Source organism: Montipora capricornis, chromosome 8 (genome assembly GCF_036669925.1).
Source record: "Montipora capricornis isolate CH-2021 chromosome 8, ASM3666992v2, whole genome shotgun sequence".
Lineage (NCBI taxonomy): Eukaryota > Metazoa > Cnidaria > Anthozoa > Scleractinia > Acroporidae > Montipora > Montipora capricornis.
Genome location: NC_090890.1, coordinates 12,195,591 through 12,211,740, shown reverse-complemented (window position 1 = coordinate 12,211,740; position 16,150 = coordinate 12,195,591). Strand labels below are relative to the sequence as shown.

Below are 16,150 nucleotides of genomic sequence, written 5' to 3'. Positions count from 1 at the left end.
TATACTATACTTAATTTGCATAACAAAGGTCTTTGAACCGTGATGAACTAGTACCAAGCCGAGGAAAATGAAACCTGAACCCCTGGTGCTACGCATTATACTAGGAGAATCACAATCATCCTGCAGGTAAGTAACCTTTGTCTAATTTTATATTTTGGTGACACTTTTATTCGTCTAAGAATATGCTCCAGGAAAGATTGTTGCTTAGTGTCGCGTTTTACTGGGTTGTGGTTTCTCTATTACACATATTTAAGTAAATTTAGTTGTTGAATTATATGACGTAAAGATGAATATTACGAATCTTGCAATAATTTCTCCAGGCCTAAAACTTCAGGAAATGAGTAAATTTTTGAAAAAAAACGTTAACGCGAGAAATTATTGTCATCATTTAAATAGTATGCACAGACTAATCTTCTATTACTTACTCAACCAAGATACGTCAGTGTATCCACCAAATATGTAGCTGCCAACTTCGATTATTGTAACAATAGGTCCCCAATTTTCCTTTGATACAAATATGTATGATTGGATTCAGTGAACAATAATGTGACACTATCCCTTTAAATAAACATAAATAAACAAAGGATTCTTACCTTGAGGAGGGCTGGACCAAGATACGTTAGTGTATCCGCCAAATATGTACCTGCCAACTTCGATTATTGTAACAGTGGGACCCTTTCCATCACAGTTGCGGTGGAAGGTGGATACAGCCCAGCCATCTGTCTTAGCGCGCCAACACTTCACAAACCTGCTGTGGGATGGACTCTGGAGGACTGGAGCTAGGAAATAATTCATCTTGTTGAGGTACTTGCCATCGAGGTTGTCAAGAATACTCGATGAGCTGAGGGCGCCCGCTAAAAAAGAAAAAAGAAAGGTAAGTATGAACAATGTAATGCGATCACATGTTGCATACTTAATTAGAACGAAAAAAATTTACAGCACAAATATAAATACATGTATAGAACACTATAAAATAAAGAGAACAAAAAAAATGTGCTTAACACTTATATTTCAATTAATGGGAAGAGATATAAATAAATCACAGCAAAATAAAAAAAAACATATAGAAAGGAAATAAAAATAACGGCACAGAAATGTAATAGATGCATTACACAATAAAGCTCTTTGAATATTGACTGGAAAGGCGCGGCATAGTTGAAGAAGAACATTGAGCTGTGATTAAAATTTTTGAATTTATAAATTATTTTGTGACAGCGAGATACAAAACTACCTTGTGATTGTTCAAATTTTAAATGCTAACATCTAAAAGAACAAAATATGTTTTCAAATAAAGAAAAGAGATGCAAATTCCTGTTGAGTTGATAATGATTAAGTGCTAATGAGAGCACATTTGTTCGGACCATTAACCTCAACACTATTGATATTGGTTTTCCGATATTATTAAAACTTGAAACTGTTCATAAACTTTGAACATATAAACTATACCAAACAAATTCAAAACAACGTAAATATCACATTCTGGTAAAAGTGCAACTTTTACCTTATCGACTCGAACGAAAACGAAAATTTGTGTTAATTTCAGCCGCTCGTTAGGTGAACAAGCCCTTCGCCCTTCGGCGTACATGATTAGCGACCCCGTTCGGGTATACGCACACTCCCACTTGGAAGAAAATGGTGCTCTTTACGTTCGGTGGATGAGTGAGACATTGCAAGAGAACCAAGCGGAGATTGAGCTGTTGAATCTTGCAGAAGACCTGTGGAATCTCAAACGTTTTGGACGGTACATAGGACTAGGCCATCTACTCGTCCCTTACGCGAGGGACAGGAGAGTGAAGACTTGAAAGACAACGAATTTGACACTGATAGCGAAAAAGGGGAGAGTGATGCAAATGGCAAATAGACAGTGTTGAAAGTCTTCAAGCCCCGGCTCCTTTCGAAACTATCAAATCTTCACTGATCAACAGAAAACAGTTTCAACTTGTATGAAGTGTTTTACTAGGTGATTCTGACTTAGTTACTACAACAAGTTGCAAAATTGTTGAGAACCTTTCATTAAAAAACACCCTTTCTAGCTTCCAATACTTCCCCTCCCCTCTCTTTTCAATGTTGATTGTTTAAGTTTTCAATATTTTGTCTTGCTACCAACACTGATAAGGGGGGGAGGGGGGCTGCAGTGTGAGAGATAATAGGTACACTGATAACGCCCCAAGAAGGTGAAATGTCTCCACTATTTTTGCAACTTGTTGTAGCTCTTTGTAAGCACGTCTGATAGTTCTTGTTGTTCTTGATAGCTGTGAGCAAATAAACGTAACCTGTAAAGTGTTTTGGCGGACTTAAGTCAACTTTTATAAAACGTGAAAAGGGGATGGACTTACAGAAGAATACTGAGTCGGTAAAACGTTGGATTTTTACTCGTGCATTTATCCACGAGTTTTGGTGAGAATCTTTATGCAAATTTGTCACTTCTGCGTAACCGGAAGTTCGATCTAATCACAACACAGCTTAGAAAGCTGTGACTTCCTGTTCGCTAGGTTGTGAGCCGCCATTGCTGTTTGGTTTGAGCACCTTCCGCTGCATTAAAAGCAAGAAACTGCGAAAGAAATGGTGTTCTTCGAAGGTGACGCAAAAGATTCTGAACAAGTACACATTGGTGCAATTAATTGTGCACCGCCTTTCACTCATCAACGCGAGGACTTTTTAAAGACATGCCGAAATGGAATCGATAGACACATCGTGAGAAGACAGTCTCTGTCGATCCCCTATTAAACCTCACGGGGCATTAATAAATTCCATTTGGAAGGTGACTTCCATTTGGAGAGTGGCATCGAAGCTATCAAAGTATACCAAAGTTTATCAAAGCTATCACGAAGTGTAATCAAAGCCATATGAAGCCAACTTGGACAACATCAGTGACATGAAAAACAGTGAGGCAACCAAGCAACCCACGCTTCCAGACACTAGTACTTGTGTGGCGGACCATAATGACGAACTGTCGAAAGACTCGGTCATTGATTATGTAAGGAAAACTGATGACTAATCCGTACCAATCTCCTCCGATAGAGCAAGGGCTGAGGCCGTTCGCAAATGCAAACATGCTCCCTGGGACAGAGAACCTTCCAGAATTCCTTATAAGAAAACGTCGAGCTTGTATCATAAAGACAAGGTAATTACACAGTGTATGGTGCATTATTTAAAGAAGAAAGTGCCGAGCTCGTCTGAGTTGAGAAAGTGTTTATCTCTTGCCTTTGGAAAATAATATTATATTGCAGTAGGAATGTCTAGACCTAGACCGCAACTCAGACATAACAAATCTTCGAGAGTAGGAGATTCTAATCATCGTTTTTATCTTATTACCCGCAGGACTGCTAAACCGGTCAATGCAAAACGCAGACTGCAGACCAGGGGTAAAGAACGGGGTTGTGGGCAAATTTAAAGGTACTTTGCAAATGCAAATTGTGAGCAAGGGTAAAAAAAAATGTTCACAAATGTTATACAGCTGCAAACTGTAATAACCGAAATGAAAATCGACCCGATTTATGGTTTCGTGCATTTCCATCGGACACACAACAACTGAAGAAGGGGGAAATTCGTATGAAAAGAGGAGATGGCTTCTTTTCCACGGCAGGAAACAGGTTCTGTTTTCCTGAACACTTCTTGCCGACGGATTTTAAACGGAATCTGACTGGTCAAAGACGAGACTTAAAGCGTACCATCGTTCTTTCCTTGGACAAAAGTGGATGAAGGATCGCTTTGTAGAGAAAAAAGCCTAAAGTTGAGATGTGAGAAGTCTGAAGGGATAACAAGAGCCGAGAGCGCTCATGAATATAAATATCAGGAAGAAATTGCGGAAGATTTCCAAAACGATTCTGTTGTATTCGGTCCACCAACACTGTGATTTTCTAAGGAAATGTGTTATCAAAGAAGTGCCATCCTTTGATTCTCCTAATGGCCCTTTTGACGTTAAATTGGCAATCCTCATAGTCTTACAACAGTCTTTTCTTGGAGACCTGTTCAGATTTACTTTGTCATTTAGGAGGAATGAAAAGTGTTACCACGATCAGCCATAATCAGATCATGTTGATCCAGCAAAGCAACAACAAAAATTGTTTTCTACAATCTCCTTGTCAGGTATACTTCCTCCATAGAAACTAGTTACAAATGTAATCCAAACATTTGTGGAAATTCCTACAAGACCTTTGAAGGTGTTGAAGGACTTGTTTTCAGAATAAAGTTCACTCAAGGTCTTGAGGAATCTGGCATTTTATTTCTGTGCAGTCTATTTTGCATCTTATGTTTTGAAACTCGCCCTAAAAAACGTAAGGTAGATGTTGTTTAATCTGCTCTTAAGAAGACCATATAAGTAAGCTTCCTCGCATCAAATAAAGGTAATTAGCCCATTTTATAGTTATATCTGAAACAACTTGCTCTCAAATACTGAACCTAAACGCGAGATAACGCTGAAATAAACCAAGTCTTGAACAGGTAACAAAAAAGTCAAAACTCATTAATCGGTTGCAAACTCTTTTCTTTCCCTGCCATGAAAGGAAATTTATCTTCAAAATTAATAGAATCAGTATTATCACGTACAAAACTGAAACAAGTTAATTTAGGGGCATTAGGCTCTACATATTTTCAGAACTCTGATAAAGTTACATAGTCTGGAAATCCAGTATAAAATTTTATATCTTCATTACTACTAGAAAATCTTTTTAGACCAAACTTGGAAATCCTCTCCTTTGCGTTAAAATCTTGTAATTCTTGAAGCAGCTTTCCATTTTCCATCTTTATTTCTTCAATCGACTTGTCGAGTGTTGGTGGACCGAATACAACGGAATCTTTTTGGAAATCTTCCGCAATTTCTTCCTGGTCTTTATATTCATGAGCACTCTCGGCCCTTATTATCCCTTCATATTTCTCACATCTCAAGTTCAGCCTTTTCGCTCTACAAAGCGATCCTTCATCCACTTCATCCACTTTTGTCCAAGGAAAGAACGATGGTACGCTTTAAGTCTCGTCTTTGACCAGTCAGAGTCCTTTTAAAATCCGTCGGCAAGAAGTGTTCAGAAAAACAGAACCTGTTTCCTACCGTGGCAAAGAAGCCATCTCTTTTCATACCAATTTCCCACTTCTTCAGTTGTTGTGTGTCCGATGGAAACGCACGAAACCATAAATCGGGTCGATTTTCACTTCGGTTATTACAGTTTGCAGCTGTATAACATTTTCTGAACATTTTGTTTTACCCTTGCTCACAATTTGCACGGCTAAAGTACCTTTAAATTTGCCCACAACCCCGTTCTCGTTTGTTTTGTCCGACATTTTTCCTGCCGCGAGGGCTATTAAGCCTCACTTGCACGCAACTTCCGGTTTTTTCTCAAAATGAGAGCTTTTGTCTATCAAGAGAAAAGCTATTGATATCAGGAGACATTGAATCGAACCCAGGCCCTTTTGCTCATTGAACGAGTACACATACAGTACTGAGAAATCCTTCATGCGTCTTGTCTTCTGTTGTTGCCCACCAGTTATACAATCATCCTTCCTATCACATGAACGTGCATGCTGCTGGAGTTGAATATATCAGAAACAACCGTCAAACATTTATTGGACCCATTACAGAGCAATTGTGGGTGTGTTGTCTTAGCAACACACACGGTGTGATGCACTTATTGCACAAGCAGTTTCCGATGTATTAAATGTTACAGTACGTATAAATGAATCCATTGAGGGGTGGGCACCAGTAACTGTTATAAGTCCTATAAGAGGAATTACTGTTATTAACATTGGACTACTAGATGAAAGACACCATGTTTCAGCAGTTCAGTTAGATTATTATAATGACAGTATTTCAGGTTATGAAATTAGCAATGTTACCAATGTCAACAATTATTCAGAGGTAATAATCGATTAATTAACCGTGGCCAAAAATGATATGAGTGTCGGTAATAATTTCTACAAAGCAGTGGCATAAAGAGCTTATACGAGAGAATCTATCAAGCGGAAGAGACAAAATAAAGAATTCGGGGAAAGAAAAACAATGCAAAACGCCAGGAAAGATCTGAAAATATTGAAGCAGCAAGGGTGTATGAAAAACAAACATTTCACAAGGTTAAAACTTCCAATCCAGAACATATCAGTGAGCTTAACAGAAAAGCATAGAGCCATTTGAGCCATTTAAGGAAAGCTATGCAGAGCTCAAGGCTAAACCAAACTGAAATTTGTCAAGGTCAAGACTCTATTAGACATTCCATGTCAAAAGTGATTCAGTCTTTTCGTGATAAGATAACACATGGCCCTGAATATATATGCACTTGCTGTGATCAGCCGGGTTCAGATCGTGTCTCTAAGTGTAATAATATCAAATATAGTGATGAATATTCGCAAGGTTTGTTGGAGGAATGTATAACTGGCACAAAAAGTGTTAATAATACTGCGAATGGATCTGCTCTACTTGTCTAACCTGGCAACAAAAATCAGACCTTAGTCAAAATAACCCTGTCACCTGTGCTAGGAACTTTGAACACATGGTACAGCTCTTTATAGAGGATGTGTTAAAGAGTAATCTTAAGCCTAATTGGAGAAATGGTAGACTTATTTTAGAGAGTTAAATTCTAGCAAAGGCGATCACCTCACATACATGCATTTTTTGGGTATCTAGTTGCACGTGAGAGCTCCCCGTGCTGTTACACAATTATCCAGCTGTTATATCACACTGACTATTGTGACTAGTGCATAAAGAAAACTTCAGCCTGCCAATTTTAAACAATCGCGGTAATTTTCATATCCACGAGTAACGACAGTGGCACTTTGATTTTACTTTTTGCAGCGAATCAGAATCAGATAGTTTAAATCGTCGGTTAGGGTCAGCATTACGCATCAACACTGTCTGACCACAGCATTGCACCGGATGTGTTTATTTGTTGTTAAAACTTCATCAAACCCAAAAAAACGGTCATTAGTTCAAGAAGTTGAACACTCATGGCCCTGAGAGGCGCTTTTCTCGCTTGCAACTACGATAACACCACTTGGGTGGACATTTCTGTGATAAACAACGGCATCATAAACATCGTGCACAGTATTCACGCAGGTCTGAGGATGTCATCTGTGCAGGCATTGTGCAACGTGGATTTGGTGTACTTCGGGCAGTTTAATATTTCAACCCTACGCAACTTCTGTTCGGCAGAGTTTTTCGCAAAAAATCCAAGAGTAGATGGGACCTAATTTCTCTACACCGGTAAAAAGGGCTGGACTTCCTAGAGAATGAGACTGTAACTCTGATGCTCAGAACCAGATACATGTTTAATTTCACAGAATCTTAGGAACAAATCAGATAGTTTGAATCGTCGGCTAGCATTTACACAACCACAAAAGTGCATTAACATTGTCTGACAAAATTATTGCACCGGAAATGTTCAGTGTTGCTGAAATCTCTTAAGTCTTTCTCAATCTCAGATAGGCGTTAATTCAAGTCGTTCAACACTCATGGCCCTGAGGGGAGCCTATCTTGACTTCTTAGCCACTTAACATTGGGTTTTAGCCCGCTGGCTTAAGTGTAATAAACGACGACATCATAAACATCTTAGAAAGCATCCACTCAGAATGTCTGAAGATGTATTTCATCAGTGAAGGCATTCTGGAACGTGGATTTGACGTACTTCGGGAAATTATTCGAACCAATTGCAAGTCTGTGCAACAGAGTTTTTCGCAGAACCCACTTCTCCACGCCGGTCCAACTTTCTGCTTCACTTTATTAATGATGAAATTCAGAACTATTAATCGCGGCATGGAAACCTTAATTTTATGTTGGCATGATATTTTCGTTTAGATGTAACACAACTTTTAAAATCGACTCACCATTTTCATTTACTTCCAAACTTGTCACAGTTTCAATTTCTTGAAACAGTCTGGCACTTGTAATAACGCAAGAGTAATTTCCTGTGTCATTCAGTGTTAGATTTGCAAGAACTAACGCACCATTTATCTGCAGTCTCCGCCCAACTGGTATCTGACCTCCTTGTTTTTTCCAGATGATGATTGGTTCAGGATCACCAGAAGCGCTGCAATTCAGTGTCATATTGCCGCCCAAAATCCCAACAATCTTGGAGGGGGGTTTTACAGTGAACTGTAGAGGAGAAACCACCACCAGCGACGTTTTCTTCTCAACGCTCCCCAAAATATTTCTTGCTGAACAACTGTAAGAACTCGAGTCTTCTTTACGAACTTGTAAAATTCGCAGCGTGCTGTCATTGTACCACACCCTCCAACTCTTGGATAACTGAACGGTTGCATTTTTCCAAATAACCTTTGGTGGAGGTTGGCCAGTCGCGTTACAGGCTGGAAAGGTGACATTGCTTCCTTCAATCGCGTAAAGGGGTCCCGGATTGAGTGACACACGAGGATGAACTGAAACAAAGAGAACGACACTACAGTGATTTTTTACAGCAGAGGAATCAAGTCGTCAATAAGAGAATTAAAGTGGAATCACGTTTCGTTTAATTTAAAATTGTCTGGTATTAGTCCTCCCTGTTTTCTTCATGTTTCCTTTTCAGAGGACAAAATAAATGGAAAATTACGACTGTCCCTTCATCGCACCCGCAATTAAAAAAATAGTTGAAAAAAACTAAACGAGAGAGCAGCACTCTGCGAACTGTATTTGTGAAACTCGTTTATTCTCCTACGCGTTTCGTCTAGCTAACGTAGACTTCTTCGGGGAGTTTTACAATAATTCAGTCATCAAACGTCTGCATTTAAGTCATTTCTGATGGCAAAACAACATCAAGGTTTGAACGTATTTTCGAAAGGGAAGTGTGAAATATTAGGACATTTTGAATACAATCCTCTTATTTGGATTGTCTTCTACCGAAAAGGGTCCTGTGCGGGGAAATTGGGCAAAGAATACGTTACATCAAAGATTTCTGGGTATAAGGAATTTCTATCGAAGTCCTTTTAGAAGTCACAAGCTGTGTTTTTATCATCCACTCAAAGTCGACTCTGTTTGAGCATATTTTGTATCCTCTCGATTGTTTTTAATCTACCGTCCCCTCCCATAACAACGAACAGCAAATAGAAGCAAAACGTTTCTCATGTCTACCTTTTTCACAGTGTTCTCCTGTAGATCCTGGCAAACATTCACATACGTACTTCCTGTCGGTATAACCCATAAAACACTTTCCGCCGTTGAGGCAAGGATTATTGCTGCAAGGATTCTGAGGGAGAAAATATGGAAAAGTAAATACGGACGAAGGAAATCGATACATCTACCCACCACATAACCTTGTCTACTCATATTCGGGGAAACCAAATAGACTGGTTTACCTAAATGGTAGAAATGCTCCCGAGGGAAAGGGAGATTTTAAATTATGCGTGCCGTAATTTAACGCGACTGTTCGTGCATGGAATAGAACTTTTCGTTTCTGACGCCATATTGTTTGGGGAAGCAAACACGGCTGAGATTAGTGTAACAGTGAATGTATGGGAGTTTTGCCAAATTTGAACCATTATAAATCCTTTAAAGTCTGACGATTTTGGATAGCGAGAATACCTCGTAACAACTGAATCACTTTTTTTGAAAATATTTTCGTGAAGTATGATGATCAGAATCAAGCTATAACGACAGTAAACGAAGCTTGTAAGTTCACATAAATCCTTGTAAAGAAAATTAGGCAAATTCCATCGAAATTTGAAGCGACATGAGAAGATTTCTAATATCCAGTTTTGAAACGATGTGCCTTGTGCAACGATCTAATTTTCCGTTGAGTGAATGATATTAATAAAACTTTTGAATTCGGCCAAAATCTCATACAGTCACTGATAATTTAAGCCGCGTTTTGCTCCGAATCAAGATGGCGTCAGTGAAACCGTGAAAAGGTCTATTGAAGGGAGGTTTTTTTTAAACGTCTTACAAAACGTGGACCCCCAGACTGGACCCCTCTCGAGAAAAGAAATAAAACAAACATGTACTTCTTGAGATGGTGTTAATAAGCGCCAAGAACTATGATTCATGCGAATGATTGAAACTATATACTCTGCCCTTGAGAAGACTCCGAATCGTAAGTAAGTGCGATCTGTTTCTTTGTTTGTTTGTTTTTTTTTTTTAACATGGCGCCCAAAGTCGGGCAAAGGTTTTATTCATTTTGTGAAGCTACTCGTAGTCTTTCTCATCGTAGATGAAAGAAGATAATACATAAATACAAAATGAAAAGAATAACATGAAGTACCCATATTGGTGTTTACAGACGCAAGATTACAACCTGCAGATTACGTCGTTTCTCTGCGTGTTATACGTGTTACAATGCTTCCGGAAGAGAAAGAGAACAGAGATAGAACAAATAAAAAATAAAGAAACTCCTTAGAGAAGAAAAGTACTCTTTCGAAAAACATTGTTAGTGAATTTTTAGCAGTAGCAATCTCTTTTAGAATGACGAGTCTTTGATGCAGCTGCAAAGGAACATTCCGAAAACAAAGCTCATCCCCCCCCCCCCCACCAGCGCAAAAATATATACTATTTTGCTGCAAGAATACAGCAATTTAGTACCTGCCCATTAGTCGACCTAACGTAGCAACCGCATACGACTTTACTTGAATTTAACAAGATCTGTCCTTGTGTTTTTCACCACCAAATTTGAAACTGAATCCAGAAGGAGGCAGTTTTGTTGCAAGAGACTAAGAAGGGGTTTAATGTTTGCTTCTCGCGTTTGCAAAAGGTGCAGCGGCGATCTGTTTGCTTTAAAAAGGTAAGTTGGTAAAACTTATCATGTTACTCATCCTTTCTGAGGACACTGTACAACGTATATAGTCATTTCCGTAAGAGGACATGGGTTACTAGAGTAAAATATCAAACCCAGAAAGATTCAAGGAAAAAAGGGAATAGAGTAACATTGGCATAGATCATAGAGCGTGTTGATCATTTCCGAGTTCACTTGAACTTCTTTTTGAAGCGCAAAGTGCTGTGGTTATTAATTCTACTTTTCGTGCGACTAAAATACTATTTCACGAAGCTGCGATGAAGTTTATATAAACGGATAAAAGAAGCATCAAAGAAACGAAAATGAACCAGAAGACAAAAAAAAAAAAAGAGCAGGCTGCAAACTTGTTCTAAATCCCTGTTAGCAGAGGCCTCTTTTCTTTAAGCTTTGCGTCATCCCAGTGAACGCAAAAGAAAACAGAGACCTCTGCTAGCAGGACCAGGAGCTGTTCTAATCCTCTATGTGCCAAGATCTTACCGCGCATCTTAATTCCTCTATTCTCGCATAACCACAATTCCTTGCGCCCACTCACTGCGGTAGCAATAAAGGAGGGACCACCAGAAACAGTGCCGGCATGGTCACACATTCCGTTGTAGGGCGAGAGTCAGTGACTTAAAAACAATGTTATGTTGGCTATAAGTAAGCTATGTCATGCTATTATGGTATCTGAACATATTAAGAGATGTCGCTTAAATCGGATTAATTTTCTACTCAGGAGTCATGGTATTGCATTTCGACCACTCACTAACTTTCTTTATTGCAACTTTAAATTCCGGTTTCCTTAACTTGCAATTGAAGACATAAACAAAAATTTACCACAAAAGTTGGCAAACTGATCATTTCGTATGACAAATATAAAATTAACGGCTGTTTCGACCGTTAGCTTTGCAATTTTGGCGAGTAAACAGAAAAAAAATTCTCGCATCGCTTTTGTATTCTAAGATTTTAAAATCACTTAAAATGTTGATTGAAATGCTTAAAGGATTGCTAATTGCAAGTAGATCTTAGCTAGCTTAGTTGTCGTGTAAAGAACTTGTGCTCTAAGCTGGAAAAGTCGGAATAAGCACGCAAAATGTTGACATGTGCATGTAAAGTGTAAAGGGGAGGGATACCTTTGCGAAAAAAGGGAAGTAAAGAGCTGACATCGATGGTTACCATTGTCTAAAGGCTTAAATACTTACCCAACATCGTTAAACTCGTTTAATCATATCATTTTCATACCTCAGTGAATCCGTATGTCCACCTGGAACTTGACTTAAGATCATTTAAGTGCTGGTTATGATCTGAATCACTTAGCTCACAGATAGTTTTGTCCATCATTGTTGGGCCAATGTTGATGGAAACACATTTGCGATCCATAACGCATTCTTGTTCACAGGGTGTAGCGTATTTGTCGATGGTGAAATTCCTAAAAACGTGACCTTTTAAGCGGTGACCTTCCCGTGGTGGAAAAAACTTCACAGAGCGTTTGCAGTCACTGTGAGTAAGATCTACAAACCAATGGTAAAAGTGGCATAATTGGCAAATGAATCTTAAAACAATTTTTGAGGCCAAAACTTATTTTCGGCGCAGTTTTCTTTTTTTTTTTATGTTTTTCTTTCCTTGAACACTGAATCCAGCTGGGTTACAGAACAAAACCCTTAAAAACCTATTTTAAGTTGTCATTTTAATCGTTTACGGGCATTTACGTTTACATTTCATTCAATATTTTCAATTAAACTTAGAAATTGCTATTATTGATAAACAAACGCAATGAAAGTTGTCCACTCCGTTTACACAATAATGAGTCCCGTTTCCTTGACTGAGAAGAAGAAGAAAAAGATCTCGAGTTTTCGTTTGTTAAATAGAATGCTGAAAGTGGGGGTACACGTGAATTTGAATGGCATTTTAAGAGGTTTTAAAGAAGGGATAAAAGAAAGAAAATTATTTTTGGAACACTAACAGACAGTTGCGAAGTTGCCCCCAACCCAAGAGCACACCAGGTTGGCAGGGGACTGTTTGGGTGTCCATATATCAATTTTTAACTTCAAGTTATAATTTTTAAACTACATCAAATCTGAACGATTTCTTATTTCTCAACATTTTACTACTCTTTTGAGAAAAACTATCTTCTCCCAAATATACCTAAACATCGCCAATAAATTTACAAAACACCCCAAAACATTGATTTGTGTTATGAGCTTAGGTTTTTGTATTACTTGAAACGCGAACGAGATATTTCCATTGAGCTGCTTTTAAGGGGCGTGAAAACGGCTTTCGGGTGTACCCCCGTCTTAACTTCATCGCGCATGCATCACGCAGTCACTTTAATTTACGGCATATCAGAGATGCAACCAACCAACCACCCAAGCGAGTAATGTGAGAAATACATGAAAGGTATTAAGTATAATCATCCGAGCCCCAGATGGGGCTGTCAGCAGAAAACTACTGTAAATAGAACGTTATTTAAGTCGGACACATGTCATGACGGAGATGGCATGAAAAAGGTACTACAATGATCAATTATTCATAAGCCAGAAATTTGAATGCAGATCTTAACTTGAAAAAGAGTGGCCGCAGTCGGGATGAAAACTGCAGTTCAGGTCGTCTAAAAATTGTGTCTTTTGATATTCTAAGCCAGAGAACGTTTTTCTGCCGTTTTTGAGATTAGTTAAAATGCAACAAATCTAAGAGACGGTTGAACTACTGTATGTTATTTGGATTGAGCATGAATACAGGAAGTCTTGTTTTGAGGTTTCTTTATAATGGAATTGAACTGAGTGGAGTGCAATTTGGTCTGAAATCATACACGTGTTTTCAAATCACCAGTATGATTTCAGACCAAAATTGCACGACACGAAGTTCAATTACCACTTTATTGCATTCATTTAGAAATCATACAATCATTAATTATAGCTAAAATACAGGACTATAGTCAGTACCAACATTTTGTTGATCCAGTTGGGAACAAAAGTTGCAAAATTCGCCACACAATGGTTTTCTTTGTCTTTCATTTTCCTGCAATTTGATTGGTTACCTTAAAAAAGCCTTTAAATCTGATTGGCAGTTTTGTTTTAGTGTTCCTTTCTCATTGGCTGGGGAAATGGTGCGATTTAGAGCAATGCGAATAAATCACACTGCTGAGATCAAATCAGATTGAAAGGATCAGCAGTGTTTTCTAAATGGATGTAATAAACAATGGTTAAAGCGTTTAAAACTGGGTTTGTCACCAGGTGGATCCATTGGCAAATAAAAAAATATAAATATATGTTACTCTGGTGTTTGAAATATAAATTATGTACAATAAAAAACGTTTTCCGACGTTTCGGTTGTATTCAACAACCTTCATCAGGGGAAGTGAAAGATAAAATTTACACGAAAGCTAAGATATAAACCAAAGCGCTAATTAAAAATTCTAAAGTTAGTGTCATTTTTTCTTTTCTGCAATAGTCAAATGCAAGTACTCCTTGGGGAGTAGTGCTCCATCGTCTCGGTTGAGGGGGTCTTTAGCACAGTTTATTTCCCAAGCCTCAAGAATTTTCCTTTGTCGCCAGTTATTGTTAGTTCTAAGAATAGTGGCCTCATTCCAAGCGATGTCATGATTTGTTTTTATAACGTGGTCCGCAAGTGCTGATTTTTCTTTTTGTAGCCGTGCGACGGCCTTTTGATGCTCGCCTTTTCTAGTTGTAAATTTTCTTTGCGTTTCTCCGACGTAATTCTTGCTACAAACTGCGCAGGGAATGTCATACACGAGATCTCGAATTTCTTCTTTGCCCATTTCGTCTTTCGGCTTTGGAAATATCTGGCCAATTGTCTTGTAGGGTTTAAAAGTCACTTTGATACCATGATTGTCCAAAACTCTCTTTATGGGTTCGGAAGTCCCGCTAACGTATGGTATTGTGCAATATTTCTCTTCCGACTCTGCACCAGTTAATGGGTGGTTTAATGGAGGTTTAGGTTTGCTGGCATTCAAGATAAAGCGTTTGGGGTATCCATTTGATTGTAATGTGGACACTATTCTTTGTTTTTCCTTGTTTCGGTCGGATTTTGTTGAGGGAATTCTCTTGGCCCGATCCATTAATGATTTGACCACGGCTCGCTTGTGCATACTGGGACGGTGCGATAAATATGACAGGTAGCGATCAGTGTGGGTGGGTTTCCGGTAGACGGTGGTGATTAATTTTCCGTCTTCCTGGTGATGAACCATGGTGTCAAGAAAGGCAATTTTACTCTCGTTTTCACGTTCAATTGTGAAAGTAATGCAAGGTTCAACTGAGTTCAAATGTTCCAGAAAGGTCTGTGTACTTCCAGATTTTGCGGTTGTAATCACGTCGTCCACAAATCTCTTCCAAAACAAAGGTGGATTGGTTAGTGAAGCTAGTGCTCTTTCTTCAAGGTCTTCCATGACCATGTTTGCCATTATAGCGGAAACGCTAAACGCTTGTGGTCATACTGAAAATTGGTAGTTGACAGGCAAAAGTCAAGGGATTTGATAATGTCAGGAATTGGTATGGCTGTCCTGTCTTGTAAATTTTCGTCGTTAATCAGGCGATTGTGAGCAACACTAATAGCTACGTCCACCGGAATCGATGTAAACAATGAAACGACGTCGAAACAAGTACATTAATGGTCAGGCCGAGAGAATTCCCTCAACAAAATCCGACCGAAACAAGGAAAGACAAAGAATAATGTCCACATTACAATCAAATGGATACCCTAAACGCTTTATCTTGAATGCCAGCAAACCTAAACCTCCATTAAACCACCCATTAACTGGTGCAGAGTCGGAAGAGAAATATTGCACAATACCATACGTTAGCGGAACTTCCGAACCCATAAAGAGAGTTTTGGACAATCATGGTATCAAAGTGACTTTTAAACCCTACAAGACAATTGGCCAGATATTTCCAAAGCCGAAAGACGAAATGGGCAAAGGAGAAATTCGAGATCTCGTGTATGACATCCCCTGCGCAGTTTGTAGCAAGAATTACGTCGGAGAAACGCAAAGAAAATTTACAACTAGAAAAGGCGAGCATCAAAAGGCCGTCGCACGGCTACAAAAAGAAAAATCAGCACTTGCGGACCACGTTATAAAAACAAATAATGACATCGCTTGGAATGAGGCCACTATTCTCAGAACTAACAATAACTGGCGACAAAGGAAAATTCTTGAGGCTTGGGAAATAAACTGTGCTAACGACCCCCTCAAGTGAGACGATGGAGCACTACTCCCCAAGGAGTACTTGCATTTGACTATTGCAGAAAAGAAAAAATGATACTGACTTTAGAATTCTTAATTAGCGCTTTGGTTTATATCTTAGCTTTCGTGTAAATTTTATCTTTCACTTTCCCTGATGAAGGTTGTTGAATACAACCGAAACGTCGGAAAACGTTTTTTATTGTACATAGTTTATATTTCAAACACCAGAGTAACATATATTTATATTTTTTATTTGCCAAAGGTTAAAGCG

The 16,150-nt window shown here is 38.7% G+C and overlaps 1 long non-coding RNA gene across 1 annotated transcript; it reads right to left on the bottom strand.

Moving 5' to 3' along the window:
- Positions 1 to 423: 423 nt before the first annotated feature.
- On the bottom strand, positions 424 to 7,955 carry LOC138014494 (uncharacterized). Its single transcript, XR_011125318.1, has 3 exons — positions 7,810 to 7,955; positions 594 to 854; positions 424 to 504 (listed from the first exon to the last, which is right to left on the bottom strand). It is a non-coding gene; the product is annotated as an uncharacterized lncRNA (long non-coding RNA).
- Between the last annotated feature and the right edge of the window lie 8,195 nt (positions 7,956 to 16,150).